Genomic DNA, 18,543 nt, shown 5'->3' with positions numbered 1-18,543 from the left:
TTCCTTCAAAGTCCTGAGATTGGCATTGGGTGGAGGAGAGGTTAGAAGACACAGCTCTCACAAACAATGGGCTGGACACAGAGCTCATCGTTGTCTTCTTGCCCATGGATTCATCTTCATTTTCACTTCGTCTTTGTCCTGTGTTCCTTTTCTTGCCTTTTCAGCCACAAGAGCTCCATTGTACTATATCACGTTTCTGTTGGTTGCTGTGGGACACCTCCCCCCCCCAACTCCTCCCAGTTTGTGTGTGGCACCTTGGTGGAGAGGGCAAGATGCTGTCTTGCTGGCATCTGTGGCCTCAACTGTGTCCTCAGATCAAAGGAAAGAAATGGCTGGAGGGGCTTCTCAGAGGAGGGGGCCCCTGGGCATTTTCCCGTGTGTTTATAGGACACTGAACTGTCAGCCTCTCCCATAGCTTGCCCTCCGCAGGGTGTAGGGATACACGGGGTCGTTTCCCAGGCACCTCCAGCACCACAGAGAGCCACCAGCCTTTGTGGCTAGTTGCAGGATGGAGCGCGGAGTGCACCTGAGGGCCGTGCCAGCAGAGGAGCCTGCTGCTGGGATATGCCCGGATGACTGGTGGCTCCTCGGTCCTCCTGCACACATTGGTGGGGCCCTGCTTTGTTTCCCTAGCAGTCAAGAGGAGGGGGGATGGACAGGTGTCTCAGGCCACGTCCCCATCCTCACTCTCTCCCTTGTGCACACTCAGCCCCGGCTCAACAGGAGGGCACCACGGGATGGCAGAGACGAATGTGGCTGCCGGAGCAAGTGTCCTGGGCAAATCCCGAGGACGACGGGCACGGGCTGGGATCCACATCCCCACTGTGTCCCCAGGCCTGGACCTCGTGTGCGTGTGTGTAGGGGACAGGACGGGCTGGGCCCGTGGCCATCTCCTCCCCCATCAGAACTCAGCGATGGGGGATGGGCCAGCACAGGGCTCACGGGTGGGGCTGACCCTGCGGGCATCGGGGGGTCCAGCGGCATTCCGGGGTGTCCAGGCCCGACCGAGGCAGCGCCTGTTCCTACCAGGGCTCTGGAGAGCCTGGCAGATGCCCCCGTTACGGAGCTGGGTCTCCTGACGCCTCGGTCCCTCTGTGGCCAAAGGGGTCTGTGGGACTCGGGGCTGGGCCAGCTTGGAGGGGATCAGACACTTGCGGGGCCATCGATGGGAGGCAAGGGACAGCCCTTTGCCTGGCAACCAAAAACTAGTTGAAGCAGGAAGACCAGGTTGGGGGAAAGCAGCCCACCCTGAGGGCCCATTGGCGCAGGCGCCGTGGGCATGTCGTGGTGCACTGTGGGTCTGAAAGGGGTGGGGCTTCATAGGCGCCTTCTTCCCCTCAAGGAGTGCGTAGCCCTCATCCTCGTCGTCGGGGCGGGCTCTGAGGGGACGAACCGAGACACCCATGCAGGCCCCTTACCACGGCTCCAGTGGAGCAGAGGGCCATGAACGTGACCAGGGTGGCACAGTTTCACGGGGTTGTCCAGATACCTCGGGGCCCATGGCCCTTTGGGGAGATTGTGCTCGTGGTCAGCAGCCCAAGGATGGACCTGCATGAACTGTATCCTTCCTGACGTGGCCGGCGTGGCCCAGAACGTGGGGGGACAGAGAAGCGTCAGGAGAGGGGCGGCTGGGACTCAGCGGCGCAGGGATGGAGAGCAGGAGAGGCGAGGCTGAAGCCGGAGGCCCGAGGGCCGGGCCCAGGAGCAGGGCTGTGGTCCGGGCCAGGGAGAGCCGGGCGGGCCGAGGCGGGGGAGGCAGAAGCCTGCAGAGAGGAGGCCTGAGGCGCCCAGGATGTGGGGCAGCTGCAAGGCGGGGGTGTGAGGGCCTGGCCGGTCCGGGGGCCGGTCCCTACAGCACCGTGCCTTGACCACTCTCTACACACCAGCACCACTCCAGGGTGCCTATTCCTTTCCCAGGATGAGGGCGTCCCGAGGGACCTTGACCCTTCTCAGAGAACACGTTGACATTCGCAGGGAGTTCATGGTGGATGGCAGTTTGTTGACTGTGTCAGTCCTGCAAGGCGCTGGGGCTCTGGGGCCCTGGGGCTCTGGGGCTCTGGCCCCAAGCAAGGGGGCGGCTGTTAATGGACACAGGGAGGAGCCTAAGTGTTAGGACCAAACAGGGTGTGGGCTGTAACCTAGCTAAGAGTCCTGACTATTGGCTGGAGTTTCCTTTCTCTCTTTCAGGGGATGGGTTGACCCGGACCGTGACAGCCTCCAGACAGTGTTCAACCGCTTCCTCGACGACCTTGCCCTGCTCTTGCGGACCATGCGGTGCTTTGGGCCCCCATTTCCCCCCATGTCTCTGCCAGACAAAGGGGGCTGAAGCCCAAACGCCCATGCCAGACAGCTCATCCTTCCCTAGGCCCTAAATTCCTGAATTAATCATCACGTCCTTCTTAGACCTTAGTTTTTCCTGCCTTTGCTAGTTACTCATTGGGTGCTCGGGGCCCACTTGTTTTGTTTCCCTGTTGTTGTACAAGACACAATGAAATGTGTGTCACTGCAGAAAATAAAGCTGAGCAATGATTCCATGCCTGAGTTTCTTTAGCTGAAGCATCTCCCTACTCTAGCTTTTTCCTCTGAGGACAAAGGCAACTGCCTGGGGGGGACACGTAGTTACAGGTGGAGGTAGAGGTGGAGTTAGTTAATTCAACAACACCTGGATATAAATAGCCCAGAGGACAGGAGTATTCACACCCATGGCCAGGAGGTCAGGAGAGCAAGAATATTGTGCTGCTGGACTGAGGGGCTTGGTCCTGCACCTACTCCTGCAGGACCCAAAGCAAGGCACTAAGGAAGTGGGCTCCAGTGGGCTGAGGGCATCGTGGCCTAGTAACTGACTCCAGGGGCCTCACCTCAAACTTCCTGCATGGGGCTCAGCCCCCGGGACCTAGGCTCAAACCAGCCCTCGCCCTTGGCGGGAGGACAGCTCAGGAACCAGGAGCGTCTTCCTCACCATTTCTACCACCCTTGGCTGATGCTGGTTGGGGAGGCTACTGACAAGAGGCGTCTCTGTCCAGGGTAGTGAGAAGCTGGGGAGAAGAGGCCCCTTTGCCAGGCTGAGAGGAGGGTCCAGTTCCTCCTGTGCAAAGCCCCCAGTCCCCAGCCACCTCAGCTCATCCTCCCCCCAGAACCACTGCTCACTGCTCATGGTTCCTCATGGTTTGGTGTCAGTGGATTACAATGGATTGATCTGTCTCATAGCGAGTGGAGTCTCCTGTGAGGCAGGAGTGGGAGGGGAGCAAAGTCCTTTCCCTGTCACAAGAAATTTGGTTCATTTGCACATGACAGCTGTCTCAGGTTATAAAGACAGTTGCTGGGTGAATGTCCTTGAAGAAATGCTTGTTTCCTTCAGGTTGTTTTCTTAATAAAGTTATTGTCCACAAAGACAACATATACAGGAAAACAATCAAAAGGGAGCATGGAGGTGAATGGAGCCCTGGGCAGGGATGGAGCGGGAAGGGGTCATGGAGGCTCCTGGTGTAAGAGTCTGAATATGTGGGGAAGGAGAGGTGCCCCTGAGGTAGTAGGACTCAGTGCAGACCCCATCATGACCACCTCTGTGTAAGGCGCTGTGCCAGGGAAGCATGGTGGGGAGGCCAGAGAGGGTGGGAGGAGGTGTGGAGGACAAAGATTTGTTGAAGCAGGACCTAAAGTAAAATAAGCCTTGGGAAGTGCGCCCCACCTCGGATCACCACCGCCACCGCCACCACCACCACCTCCTCCTCAGAGCTGTAACTCCTTATTCTGTGACAGATAAAGTACACAAGGTTCTTGGCAACAGAGTCCAGTGACGACCTGACTTCCCAGGAACCTGCCTTCCTTCAAGGCTGGCCTCCCCGCTGCCCCAACCCGGTACTCATAGGGCAGACAGTTACATTCCTGTAAATGAGATCTTTGAAAACCTTAAGGAACTGTATGGCCTTAAAAGATACAGATGAGGGCCTGGGGTTTAGCTCAGTGGCACTGCGCCTGCCTCCCAAGTGTAAGGTCCTGAGTTCGATCCCCACTACCAAAAAAAAAAAACATAAAAAGCATACACATGAGATTGGCAACCGTGTCCTGTAAACAAAGTTCATGACGCCCTGTTCTCACAAGATTCACAAGAAATGAAACTGTCATCGTGTGAGATGTGACTAAATTGCTTTTTTTTCTTCTTTTTTATTTTTGGTTCCGGGGATCGAACTTGGGTCCTTGCACTTGCGCAGCAGGTGGTGAATACACTGAGCTAATTCCCCGGCCCTAAATTGCCTTCTTTTTTTTTTTCTTTAGTTCTTTTATTGGTACATTTTAGGTATACAATTCATTTACATTTATCATTGGGTGTTTGTACCTGTATATGATATATCTTGGTTCTTAGTTTTTCCCCATCACCTGGGCACCCTAAATTGGTTTTTATTTGCTTCTGTATCCTCCTTACACACCCCCTAGTTTCATGTCACTAGAAAGACCACACACCCCCCTTGATCAAATATATAAAAGCTGGAACTTCTCTTTGTTCAATGCTTTCCTTTGGACAACAGTCTGTTGAGTCAGTGTACACCTTAAACCTGAAATGAATTCTCCCAAACCTCATTGGTCTGTGCTGTCTCTTGGAAATAGTATTTCCTGGGAATTTTAAAGGTAAAAATGCGGAGGAGTACGTGAGATATTTTGAGATCCAGTCAGCCCTGGACACCAGATGTCATAATAAGGTCATACTCTTCAGAGGTTGAAAAGGAAAGCCAACTCGGAAGGTGATCGTGAGAGTCACTGCACTGCAGCTCTGCCTGAGCTGCTGACCTCACCACGCCTCTGCATCCCCTAAGAGCAGTCTCCTCGGGTGGGGACTTAGTTCAGTGGCACCTTGCCTAACAAGCGCAAGGTCCTGAGTTGGATACCAGGTACCCGGCGGGGGGCCGGGGGAGATAGGTCTCCGTGAGCCTTCCTCCAGCCTTCCCTGAGAACCCAGAACCCACCCACTTGCCCCTGCTTGGAGAGTTTCCTCCTCCGCCCTCTCCCCCAGGTGTCCCCTTAACCCTTGTGTCTCAAGATGTATAATGTCATCCTTTCTGGTTTTATCTTTAAAACCTCCTTCGCCTCAACCTCTTTGGCTGTGCTCATAGTGCACCGAGGCATGCACATTCCTATTGCGAGGCTATTCTATCCCCTATAAATGCCATGATGCCTTAAAGATGGGCAGGGGCTGGCTCAGGCCTGGGGCCCTGGGGCCTAAGCCCCCTGTAGGGTGTCATGGGGCAGGCGCTAGGGGCTGGCACTCGGCTGCCTTCTGAACTTTGGTTTATGGTAGTCAAAGGGAGAGGGTGACAGGACCAAGTCCCCCACTCCAGCAGTTCACCAGCCTTGCACTCTGACCTCGTGCCCATGGGTAGGTATGCTCATGTTTTCTGCATTATTGATATTCACCTGTTGTTGAATTTACTAACTCCACCTCCGTGTGTAAATGTGTATCCCCCGTGGGAAATTGCCATCTGTCCTCAGAGCACAAAAGCCAGGAAACAGGAAGGTACTGTAACTGAAAGAAACTCAGGCACGGGATGATTGCTCAGCTTCATTTGACTTATTTATGTTCTGCAAACATTTGACCATGTCTCCCACCCACCAACATGAAAACACAAGTGGGCCCCGGGCATGCCATGAGTGATTATTAAAGGCAGAAAAAATGAGGATCTGAGGAGAACATGGCAATAAACTCAAAACCTTGGAGCCTAGGGAAGGATGCAGTCTGGCACGGAACACATAGGTTTGAGATCCTTCTTCCTATTCAGCAGTCTGGGGACCTGGGGGTCCCAGGCTGTGCATGACCTAGAAGATGAGGGAAAAAGGTCCTCAAGGAAGGAGGTGAACACTGTGTGGAGGCGGCCAAGGTCTTGGGAAACCCATCTCCTGTAAGTGAGAGAAAACAAAAATCCAGTCAATAGTCAGGACTCTAAACTAGCAAGCGTGGCCCCGCCCTGTTTAGTCCTAACACTTAGGCAGCTCCCAGTGTCCATTAAAAAGCCCCTCCCTATAGTTGTGGCCACACCCCCAGAAGCCCAGCCCTTTGAGGACGGACACATTCAACAAATTGCCATTCACTGTCAGTTCTCGGTGAACATTCGGGTGTTCCTGAGAGGCAGCCAAGGTCCTTCGGGCGACCTCCGCCTCTCCTGGATATGGGAAAGGCACCCTGAGGCTGCTGTGGAGAGTGGTCAAGGCACGGTGCTGTAGGGACCGGGCCCCCGGATCGGCCAGGCCCTCACACCCCCCGCCCCGCAGCTGCCCCACATCCCGGGCGCCTCAGGCCTCCTCTCTGCAGGCTTCTGCCTCCCCCGCCTCGTCTGCCTCCCCCGCCTCGTCTGCCTCCCCCACCTCGTCTGCCTCCCCCGCATCGGCCCGCCTGGCTCTGCCTGGCCTGGACCACAGCCCTGCTCCTGGCCCAGGCCCTTGGCCCTCCGGCTTCGGCCTGGCCTCTCCTGCTCTCCATCCCTGTGCCGCTGCCCCGCTGAGTCCCAGCCGCCCCTCTCCTGACGCTTCCCTGTCCCCCCACGTCACGGGCCACGCAGGCCACGTCAGGAAGGATACAGTTCATGCGGTTGCGCAGTTGGCCAAGCAGACATGAGCATAATCTGCCCTGTGCCATCAGAAACAAGAACAACAGGCGAAACTGCTGGAGCGTTAGTACCAACATCGCCAGAGACACCTGCTGAGCCTCGGCCCCCCGGCTTTCCGGCATCACTCTGCCCATCAAGGATTCTGCTGCCATCGTGGTCATCTTCGTGGCCACCTGCAATACTCCCACCGCCTGCAGGGGCTTGCATGCCGGACTTGCCTCTTCCCCTTTGAGTCTAGCTCGACCTCGATCAGGATCACGACCTCTCAACATAGGCTCCTTCCAGGGCAGGAAGCGCGTGCAAAGCTCCGTCCCTGCTCCACCCACAATTCTCCTCCTGAGGCCAACAGCGCCTGCGCATACAGGCCTTCAGGCATTGTGTTTCCCGCCAAACTTGCCTCCACACCTGGCACAAAACTTCGGTTGCCGGGCAACGGGTGCCCCACCCAGGAGCGCCCCCCCACACCAGTGCCCATGTGCAGTGGACCCCCAGGTGTCTGGTCCCTTCCAAACTGGCCCAGTCCTGAGTCCCACAGACCCCTTTGGCCACAGAGGAGCCTCGGGGCCTTTGCTCTGGCTCTGCCCATCGGCAGCTGTCCTCCCCTGCGTCCCCCAGGACACAGGAGGTGTCACGCTGGGCAGGGCTCTTCCGGCCACGCTGTTTAGAACTGCATCCTGCCACCGCACCTGCATGGCTTCACCCTGTGGGGGGCGGGACACGGGTACGAGCTGCTGGGACTCCAGGAGTCTGGGAGTCGCGGAAGCCTGCTCAGCCGAGGGTGTGACTGCGATAGGGACGTTATCAATTGTATTTTTATATCGTAAGTATTAATGCAGAGTAATTGTGCAAATGGTTAGGAACACTTTTTATTCTTTTTTGGTACTGGGGATTGAACTCGGGACCTTGCGTTTGCGAGGCAGGTGGCAGAAACACTGAGCTAAATCCCGAGCCCAGTAATTGTACAAATGAATGGGTAACTGGGCCAGGGATTTAGCTCAGTGGTTCTCTGTGACGTTTCCCTACATGCAGATATTATGATTTGTTTTTGTCCATCTGCTCTCACGTCATTTCTTTCCTTCCTCTCCCCTCTGCCCATATTCTTACGCAACTAACACCTTTGTTACTTTCAGGTCATCTTTTTTTGTTTTTTAGGTTTCCACATATTAGTGAAAACGTGCAATACCCGTCTTTCTGAGTCTGGCTTATTTTGCTTTACATGATGGTCCTCCCATCCCACCCATTTTCCTGCTATTGAAATGATTCTGTTCCTCTTTAGGCTGAGTGATACTCCACTGTGGATATGCACCATCCGATGATTCCTTGTCTTGACTCTTGGTTATGCCACAAGTATCTCTTTTGTATGTGCACTTCATTTCTTCTGGTAGATAGCCACGAGCGGTCTAGTAGTATTATTTTTAATTTTTTCAGGAACTTCTATGCTGTTTTCCATCGTGGTTGTACTAGTTTACCTTCCCACCGATAGTGTAGTAGGATTCCTTTTTATCCACATCCTTGCTAGCATTTATTGATTCATTTATTTCTGTATGTTTCTAATACATAATAATTCCATTCATCTTGGGCCAGCATTTATTTGTTGTTTTTTCTTTTTGATACTGGGGATCAAACTTGGGACCTTGTGGTTGTGAGGCAGGCAACGGACCACTGAGCTTAATCCCCGGGCCCTATTTGTTGCTTTTTTGATGATAGCCATTCTGACTCAGGTAAGATGGAACCTCAGTGTAGTTTGGATTTGCATTTTCCCGGTGGCTAAACATATTGAGCATTTTTCATACATTTATGGGCCACTTGTACGTCTTTTGAGATGTGTCTGTTCATGTACTCCCAGCGCTTAGGAGGCCGAGGCAGGAGGATTGCCATGAGTTTGAGGCCAACTGGGGACACATAGTGAGTTCAAGGTCAGCCTGGGCTACAGAGTGAGACTGAGTCCAAAAAGTGTCTCTTCAGATCATTTGCCCATTTTCATTGTATTACTTGTTCTGTTGTTGAGTTTTTTGAGGACTTTATATAAACTAGCCATTAATCGTCTGTTGGTTGAATGTTTGGCAAAGATTTTTTTCCCCTCTTTTAGCATATGTCTTCATTATCAGTTTCCTTTCCTATGCAGACGCTTTTTTAATGGGATGTAATCTATTTGGCAGTTTTTGCTTTTGTTTCTTGAGCTATCAGGATCCTATTCAGGGAATTGTTGTTTGCCCCACTATCTCCTTTTCTTTTTCATTTTGTGGGACTGGGAATTGAGCCCAGGGCCTTCACACTGAGCTACATCCCCAACCCCTTTTTGTTTTTATTTTGAAATATGGTCTTGCTACGTTGATAAGGTGCTCAGGCTGGGTTCGAACTTGCAATCCTCCTGCCCGGCTTCCCAGAGTGCTGGGATTCACAGGTGTGTGCTACCACTCTTAGCTCCCGTGCCAATATCTTCAAGTGTTTCCCCTATGTTTACTTTTAGTCATTTTAGAGTTTTAGGTCTTTGAACCATTTTCAGCAGCTATTTGCACAGGATGAGAGAGAAGGATGAGATGTTTTATCTAGCCCTTATCTAGGATTGAGTTGCCTCAGTCTCCTTCATGTGAATATTCACTATTTCCTGCACCGTTTTGTTGAAGAGGCTGTCTTTTTCGCCACCTATGTTTTTGGCGTCTTTGTTGAGTACCAGATGGCTGTAGATGCGTGTAGTTATTTCTGAGTCCTCTATTGTGTTTCACTGGCCTGCCTGTCTGTTTTTATGGTGATGCCACGCTGGTTTTGTTACGCCTTTGTGGTGTACCTTCAAATCATTTGCTCTTTTTGCACAGGATTGCTTTGGTTATTCTGAATCCTGTGTGTTTCCACATAAATTTGGGGATTTAAAAAATTTCTGTGAAGAATGTCACTAGTATTTTGATATGAATTGTAATGAATCCATAGATTACTTTAAGTAATATTGCCATTTTAACAACTTTAATTCTTTAGGTCCACGAACATGGGAGGATCTCCCCATCTCCCAGCATCTTCTTCAATTTCTGTCTTCACTGCTCTGTAATTTTCATCATAGAGGTCTTTCATTTCCTTGGTTAAGTTTATTTGAGGCTATTGCGGATGGGAGATCTTTTCTGATCTCTTTCTCCCTGACTTCATGATTAGTATACAGAAAGGCTACTGATTTTTATATGTTTGTTTTGTATCCTGCTACTTTGCTGATTTTATCAGTTCTAAGAGTTATTTTTGGTGGCATCCTTAGTGTTTTGGGGTTTTTTTTGGTACCAGGGATCGAACTCAGGTCCTTGCGCTTGTGCAGCAGGTGGCGAAACCACTGAGCTAAATCCCTGGCCCCATCCTTAATGTGTTCTGAGTATAGAATTACATCATCTGCAGAGGGGGATAATATGACTTCCTACTTTTCCATTTGTATTCCTTTCATTTCTTTCTCTTACCTAATTGTTCTGGCTAAAAATTCAAGTACCATATTCAATAAGAGTGGCTCGAATGGACATTCTTGTCTTGTTCTTGATTTTATAGGAAATGCTTTCTGGTTTTCCCTCTTCATGATAATATAGAGCTTTTATTATCTTGAGTTATGATCCTTTGCACCTAATTTTTTCAGGGTTTTTATCATGAAGTGATGCTGAATTTTGCCAAAGGCTTTTTCTGTATTTCTTGAGATGATGGTGTGATGTTTTTAATCCTTGATTGCATTTCTTTGCAGCATCATGTTTATTGATTTGGTTATGTTGAACAATCCTTGCATTTCTGGACCAAACCAACTTGATCATGGTGTATGTTCTATTTAATGTGTTATTGAATTTGATTTATGAGTACTTTATTGATAATTTTTGCATCTATGTTTATCAATGATATTGTCCTATAGATTTTTTGTTGTGCTTTTATCCGGTTTTGGTGGCAGGGTAATCCTAGCTTTGTAGAATACATTTGAAAAGATTCCTTACCTTTTTATTTTATGGTATCACTTGAGGAACTGTGGTATTAGTTCTCTAAAAGTCTGACAAAATCAGAAGTTAATCTGGTCTTTGTCTTCTTTTGGTTGGGTGACTTTTATTACTGCTTCAAAGTCATTCTTTGTTATTGATCTATTTAGGTTTTTAATATTTTCTTGGTTCAATTGTGGTGAGTCATGTGTGTCTAAAATTTGTTCATTTCTTCTAGAGTCTCCAATATATTAGCTTAAGAAATATTCCCTAGTGATCCTATGAGTTTCTATGGTATATATTATAATATCACTTTTTCATCTCCAATTTTGTTTATCTGAGTCTTTTCTTCCTTTCTTTTGGTCAGTTTAGCTAAGGGTATGTTAATTGTGTTTATATTTTCAAAGAACCCACTCTTTGTTTCATTAATCTTTTGTGTTGTGCTTTTAGTCTCTATTTCGTTTATTTTCCCCAGATACTTATTAGTTATTTCCTTCTAGTTCTTTCAGATATAGTTTGTTCTTTTTTATGTTGCCTTTGATTTTACTTTTATTAGTACACATTTGCAGTGCATACTGGTTATATTCATAACGTACATGCCACATCTTAATTCCTTTTATGTCACCTTCCCTTCGCCTCCTTCCTGGATGTGTTTCCGCTAACTTTCCCTCCTCCTCCCTCTATTTCATTCTTCTCTATTAGAAATATTTTATTTTGTTCTTTGTTTGCATTTTGGGTACTCATATAAGAGAAACCATGCAATATTTAACATTTCTGGTTTCAAAGTGCATCCATTTTCTACAAATGACTCAAATTTATCCTTCTTTATGGCAGAATCATCATTTATAAATATCACATTTTCTTTATCCATTCATCTGTTGATAGACATATAGGCTGGTTCCAAGATTTAGCTATTATAGATTGTGCTGCTATAAACATGGGCATGTGTGGATCACTGTAATAGGATGTCTTTCACTCTTTCAGGAAGATGCCAAGAAGGGGAACATCTGGGTCAAACGGGACCTGTAATCCTAGATTTTGAGGAATCTCCACACTGATTCCCACAGTGGTTGCACCACTCTGCACTCTCGCCAACAATGGAGAAGGGTTCCTTTTTCCCCACAGCCTTGCCAGCATTTGCTATCGATTGATGTCTTGATGATAGCCATTCTTTCTGGAGTGAGATAAAATCTCAGTGTTGCTTTAATTTCTCTTGCTTTTAATTTCTCAGCCGACCAGTGATGTTAAACATTTTCTCATATATTTATTTGCTGTTTGTATTTCTTTTTTTTTTTTTTTTTTTTTTTTTTTTTTTTGGTACCAGTGATTGAACTTGGGCCCTTGCACTTGCGAGGCAGGGGGCGGAACCACTGAGCTCAATCCCCAGCCCTGCTGTTTGTATTTCTAAACTTTTTTTTTTTTTTTGGTGCCAGGGATCAAACTTGGGGCCTTTCGCTTTTGAGGCAGGCCGTGGAACCACTGAGGAAATCCCAGGCCCTGTATTTCTAAGTTTTTAATTAAGTTATTTATCTTTGAGACAGGGTCTCACCATGTAGCCCAGACTGGCCTCCAACTTGTGGCAATCCTCCTGCTTCAGCCTCCTGAGTGCCGGGATTACAGGCATGTGCCATCAGGCCTGGCTGTTTGTACTTCGTCTAAGAAGTGTCTATTCATTTCAGATGCCCACTTTTGGACTGGGTCTTTACATTCGGTGTGGTCTGGGTTTTTTTTTTTTTTTGAATTCTTTATATAATTCTACATATTAGTCCCTTGAGGAACAGGTCGTAAAAATGTTTTCCCGTTTTATGGGTTGTCTCTTCACTCTGTTAGTGGTTTTCTTTGCTGTGCAGAAGCTTTTTAATTTGTTTTGTTTTTGCGGTACAGGGATTGAACTCAGGACCTTCCACTTTTGAGGCAGGCATGGTGCCACTGAGCTAAATCCCCGGCCCAGAATCTTTTTAATTTGATGGGATCCCAGTTGTTGATCCTTTGTGTTAGTTCCTGTGTGATTGAGGTTTTGTTCATAAAGTCTTTGCTTACACCAATATCTTCAAGAGGTCTACCTATTCTATCTTCCAACAGATTAAGTATTCTGTTTTTGTATTTAGATTTTTGATCCATTTCCCTTTTAGTTTAGTGCATGGTGAGAGATATGGGTCTAGGTTCAATTTTAAGCATGTGGAAAGTCAGTTTTTCCAGCACCATTTGTTGTTGTTGTTGTATTTTTAGTGCTGGGGATCAAACTCAGGACCTTGTGCTTGCGAGGCAGGTGCAATGCCACTGAGTAACATCCCTGACCCTCCAGCACCATTTGTTAAAGAGGCTATCTTCCTTCCAGTGAAGGTGTTTGGCTCCTTTGTCAAAGATGAGGTGGCTGAGTGTGTCTGGAGTTGTTTCTACATCTTCTAATCTGTTCCACCAGTCCTCAGGTCTGTTTTTTTGCCAGTACCATGCTGTTTTTATCACAGTAGCTTTGTGGTATAGTTTCAAGTCAGGGATTGTGATGCCCCCTGCTTTGCTCTTGTTGCCCAAAGGTTTTTTTCTTTGTTCTTTTTTTGCCATTCTAGGTCTCTTCTGATTGAAGTGAATTTTAGGATTGTTTTCTCTAGTTCTATGAGGAATGCTATTGGTATTTTTGGCTGGGATTGCATTCATTCTGTATGCTAGTATTGGAAATATGGCCATTTCACTATATTGGTTCTACCTATCCAGGAACAGGCAATATCTTTTCATTTTCTGATATCCTCTTCAATCTCCTTTTTCAGAGTACTATAATTTTTCATTTAGAAAATTGTTTTCAAATTGTATTTGTACATGTTTGCAGTTCATGTAGTTTACAGTGGTCTTGGGGAGTGGTTACATGTACATACTGCAGCATATTTCTTTCTTTAAAAATCTCCCCCATTGCCCTATCCCATTTTTCATTCTTGCTCGTATTATTAGTCTTAGCTCATGTTATGGCATATAATGTTTACATTCTTTAGGGTTAGGCTCCTGCACATGGCATGTCTTTATTTCTCTCCTCTCGTTTCCCCTTCCCCTCCTCCTCACCTCTCACCCTTATTCCCTTGGACAACTTCTCTATTGCAAGAGATCCGTTCCCTTGTCCCTTCCTGTCTATCCTTTACCATTTTCTTTGTTTGTACTTTGCCTCACTCAAGTGAGAGATACCATATTGTATGTAAGCTTGTGTGTCTGGTTTATTTCACTCAACATTATATTTTCCAGATGCATCACTTTCCTACAAATGTCTCAAATTTGTCATTTTTTAAATAGCTGCGAAGTTTTCCATTAAATAGAGATGCCACATTTTCTTTATCCAGCCATCTGTTGGTGGGTATACAGGCTGCTTCCAGGAAGACAGCTAGCAGGGGGATCACTGGGTCGTATGGAATTTCTAATTTCAGTTCTTTGAGAAATCTCCATACTGATTTCCATAATGGTTGTACTAGTTTACATTCCCACCATGCATGTAGGAGGGTTCCTTTTTCACCACAGGCATGCCAGCATTTGTTTTTGTTTGATTTCCTAGTGATTGCCATTCTTTCTGGAATAAGGTGGAATCCTAGTGTTGTTTTAATTTTCATTACTCTAATGACTAGAGATGCTGAACTGTTTTTCATGTATTTGTTGACCATTTGTATTTTTTTCCACTGTGAAGTGTCTGTTCATTTCTCTAGGCCTCCCTTAATTTTGGGTAACGGGGATCGAACTCAGGACCTTACACTTGCGAGGCAGGCATGGTTCTCTTAAGATAAATCCCTGCCCCCCCAGCCCATTTTTGTTTTGTTTTGTTTTTGGTACTGGGGATCGGACTCGGGACCTTGCACTTGTGAGGCAGGCATCGGAACCACTGAGCTAAATCTCTGGCCCTTTTCTAGCCCATTTTTAAATTTTAGGTGGTTTAATTTTTTGGGTTCTCTGTATATTTTATATATTAGTCCTCTGCAGAATAGCTGGCAAAACCCTTTTCCTATTTTGTAGGTTGTCTCTTCACTCGATTGATTTTTTTGCTGTACAGAAGCTTTTTAGTCTGATATAATTCCATTTGCTGATTATTGGTGCTATTTTTTTGTGAGATTCTTTTTAGAACATCTTTTCTTACTTCTATGTCTTCAAGCATTTTACCTATTCTATCTTCCAGTAGGTTCAATGTTTCTGTTTTAATGTTTAGGTCTTTGATCTATTTTGATTTGAATTTAGTATGTGGTGAAGAATCAGGGTCCAGTTTTCCCAGCATCACTTGTGAGGTTTCTGTATTCTGTTCCATTGATCCGTGTGTCTGTTTTTTGTTCCAATGCCATGCAATTTTTATCGATATTACTTTGTCGTATGGTTTGAAGTCTGGTATTGCTGTGCCTCCTGCTTTGCTCTTGGTGCCCAAAATTGCTTTTGCTATTCTGAGGCTCTTCTAGTTCCATATGAATTTTAGGATGGTTTTCTCTAGTTCTGTAAGGTATACTATTGATATTTTTATAGGGACTGCATTAAATCTGCATAACAATTTTGGAAGTATGGCCTTTTTCACTATGTTGGTTCTTCCTATCCAAGAATAAGGGATGTCTTTCCATTTTCTGGTATCCTCTTTGATCTCCTTTTTCAGAGAGCTGTAGTTTTCAGTGTAAAGATCTTTTCTTCCGACATTTGATTGATTCCCAGGCATTTCATTTTTTTCGATGCTATGGTGAAAGGTGTTGTTTCCCTAATTTCTCTCAGTGATTTTGTTACTTGTAGAGGAATGCTACTAATTTTGTTTTGTTTTGTTTTGTTTTGTTTTGTTTGTACCAGGGATTGAATTCGGGACCTTGCCCTTGCAAGGCAGGTGGCGGCACCACTGAGCTAAATCCCTGGCCCGTGCTATTGATTTTTGAGTGTTGACTTTGTATCCAGCTACTTTACTGGATTTGGTTATTAAATCTAGAAGTCTTTTGATGGAGTTTTGGGGGTCTTCTAGTGTAGAGTATCATGTCATCCGCAAATAATGGTAATTTAACTTCTTCACTTCTGATCCTTATTCCTTTTATCTCTTGCTCTTGTCTAATTGCTGTGGCTAATATTTCCAGACTATATTGAACAAGAGTGGTGACAGTGGGCATCCTTGTCTTGTTGTTGACTGTAGTGTGAAATCTTTCAGGTTTTGTCCATTTAGTATGATGTTGGCTGTTGACAAATAGATGGCTTTCATCAGATTCAGATAAAGATCCTTTATTCCAATTGTAAGTTTTATTTTTTTATCAGGAATGGATGTTGGACTTTGTCCTTGGCTCTGTTAATATGGTGTATGTATTACATTATTGATTTGTGCATGTTGAACCATCCCTGCATCCCTGGGATGAATCCTACTTGGTCATGGTATGTAATCTTCTTGATTTGCTGCGTCCTGTTTGCCAGTATCTTGTTGAAGATTTTTGCATCTGTGTTCAATAGGGAGATTGGCTTGTAGTCCTCTTTGTTGGTTGGAGTCTTCTTTGGTTTGGGGATCAGGGAATGCTTGCTTCCAGGAATGATTTGGGGAGTATTGCTTCCCTTTCAATTTCATGAAAGAGTTTGACGAGTAGTGGCATTAGGTCTTCTATAAAGTTCTTGTAGAATTCAGCAGTGAATATGTCAGGATCTTGGCTTTCCTTTGTTGGTAGGTTTGTAAAATTACTTCTTTGGCTGGACATGGTGGCACACACCTATAATGCCAGCATTTGGGAGGCTGAGGCAGGGCGATTGCTGTGAGTTTGAGGCCAACCTGGGGTACATAGTGAATTGAAGGCCAGAGTGGACTACACAGCAAGGCCCTGTCTCGAAAAGCCAAAAAAAATTACTTCTTCAATGTTTTTGACTGATGTTGGATTATTTAGATTTTTTGTTTTTGGTACCGGGGATCAAACTCTGGACCTTGTGTTTGCGAGGCAGACGGCGGAACCACTGAGCTAAATCGCTGGCTAGAATTTTTATATCTTCTTGATTCAGCTTTGGTAATTCATATATCTCTAGGAACCTGTCCATTTCTTCTGAATTTTTCTTATTAGAGTACAGGTTGTCAAAGTAGGTACTGATGATCTTCTGGATTTCTGCAGGATCCTTTGTGATTTCACTTTTCATCATTAATTGCACGGATGTGGATGTTTTCTTTCCTTGTTTTGATATGGTTGGCTAAGGGTTTGTGTATTTAAAGTTTGTGTTGAGAAGCCTGCTGTAATTCTAATGACTACATCATAATTGATTTGTTGCTTTTCTCTGTCCCTGTGCTGGGCTTCTGGGATTTTGACTGTGTGTGACTTGCAGAGTTTCTCTTCTGACCATTCCTAATTATCCATGTTAATTTTTCCCCAGTGTTTGGAAAATTTTCTGCCACCGTGTGATTTCGATAAATGGGTTTTAATGCCATTTGTGCTGTCCTCTGATTTTTCACTAATTCTAGTTCCTTTTGGCTTCATCTTTGGGTCATGTATCAGCTGTTGAATCCATTTTTTATGTTCTCTTCTTTTTAAGGTATCTCTGAGTAGTTGGTCTTTGAAAGCATCCTCCTCTTCTACTTCTGATATTCTGTCTTCACATTAGTTACTTCGGCTACCCTTACGTTCAATATAACGTTCACTCTCCTGGCTGTTTGTAACCTTTTGGTGGACTCCTTGCTAAACTGGTCATTCATGTTGTATATCATTTTGTTTAGTGCAGCTTAGCTTTATTAGTGTCTTCTATGAGCTCCCTGATTGTTTTCTTTTTTAATTAAATTCTTTTATTGGTACATTGTAGGTATACAACCCAATTACATTTCTCATTGGGAATTGTACCTTTACATAATGCATCTTGGTCCTTATTTTTTCCCCATTCCTAGCCCTCCCTTCAACCCCTCCACCCTTCCCTATTTACAAAGACTTTATTTCCATTTTTTCCATTTCTCATCATTTTTCCTTTCCCTTCCTTCCTTTCCCCTGCCCCTCCCACTACCCCTACCCCTTTCGACCTTTTCTTCCCATTTTGCATTATCGATTATTCATTCTAATCATTGGTACATTATAGGTATACAATATAATGACATTCATCATTGGAAATTTGCACCCTTACATAGTCTCTCTTGGTTCTTATTTTTCACCCTTCCCCAGCCCTCCCTTCAACCCCTCCATTCCTCCCTATTTACAAAGATTTTGTTCCTATTTTTCCATTTTCTCATAGTAATCCCATTCCCTTCTATCCTTTCCCCTAGCCCTCCCATCTCCTTCCCCTTTGCCCCTTTTCTTCCTATTTCACATTACCTATTATACATTTAGTCCTCATTTACACTTTCAGTTTCTCACACCAGAGAAACTATTCAGAATTTATTCATGTGTGTTCTATTTATTTCACTTAAGAGTATCGCCTCAGTGTGCATCCACTTAGCTATAAATGTCCCTAATTTCTCATTTTTGATGGATGAGTAGTACTCCATTTCATTAAAAAAAAAAAACACATTTTCTTTATCCAGTCTCCAGTTGATGGGCATTTGGGCTGTTTCCAAGTTTTAGCTATTACAAACTGTGCTGCTATGAACATGGGCACACATATATCGCTGTGGTATGATTCTTTTAATTCTTTCAGGAAGATCCCCAGCCGTGGAATAGCGGGATCAAATGGGACTTCCAGTCCTAGTTCTTTGAGGTATCTCCATACTAATTTCCACAGTGGTTGCACCAGTCTGCACTCCCACCAGCAGTGGAGCAGGGTTCCTCTTTCCCCACAGCCCCGCCAGCATTTGTTATTGGTTGATTTCATGATAGCAGCCATTCTTTCTGGAGTGAAGTGGAATCTCAGCGTTGTTTTCATTTGCATCTCTCGAATGACCAGTGATGTTGAACATTTTTTCATGTATTTATTTGCTATTTCTACTTCTTTGTCTGAGAAATGTCTGTTCATTTCAGATGCCCAGTTTTGGATTGGGTCTTTAAATTTGGGAGGTCTGATCTTTTTAAGTTCTTTATAGATTTGAGATAGTAGACCTTTGTCTGAGGAAGAGCAGGTGAAGATATTTTCCCACATTGTGGGTTGTCTCT

The 18,543-nt window shown here is 45.8% G+C and overlaps 2 long non-coding RNA genes across 2 annotated transcripts; one reads left to right on the top strand and one right to left on the bottom strand.

Moving 5' to 3' along the window:
- Nucleotides 1-1,928: 1,928 nt before the first annotated feature.
- LOC147820546 (uncharacterized) lies at nucleotides 1,929-2,534 on the top strand. The gene is made up of 2 exons (XR_015448416.1): nucleotides 1,929-2,007; nucleotides 2,188-2,534. It is a non-coding gene; the product is annotated as an uncharacterized LOC147820546 (long non-coding RNA).
- Nucleotides 2,535-5,459: 2,925 nt separating this feature from the next.
- LOC147820545 (uncharacterized) lies at nucleotides 5,460-6,986 on the bottom strand. The gene is made up of 3 exons (XR_015448418.1): nucleotides 6,568-6,986; nucleotides 6,059-6,181; nucleotides 5,460-5,889 (listed from the first exon to the last, which is right to left on the bottom strand). It is a non-coding gene; the product is annotated as an uncharacterized LOC147820545 (long non-coding RNA).
- Between the last annotated feature and the right edge of the window lie 11,557 nt (nucleotides 6,987-18,543).

This window comes from Heterocephalus glaber, unplaced genomic scaffold (genome assembly GCF_053883595.1).
Source record: "Heterocephalus glaber isolate CG9 unplaced genomic scaffold, H.glaber_assembly_v1.0 deba00001862, whole genome shotgun sequence".
Classification (NCBI taxonomy): Eukaryota; Metazoa; Chordata; class Mammalia; order Rodentia; family Bathyergidae; genus Heterocephalus; species Heterocephalus glaber.
Note: the sequence above shows the minus strand (reverse complement) of the source record. Positions and strands in the feature narration are given on the sequence as shown.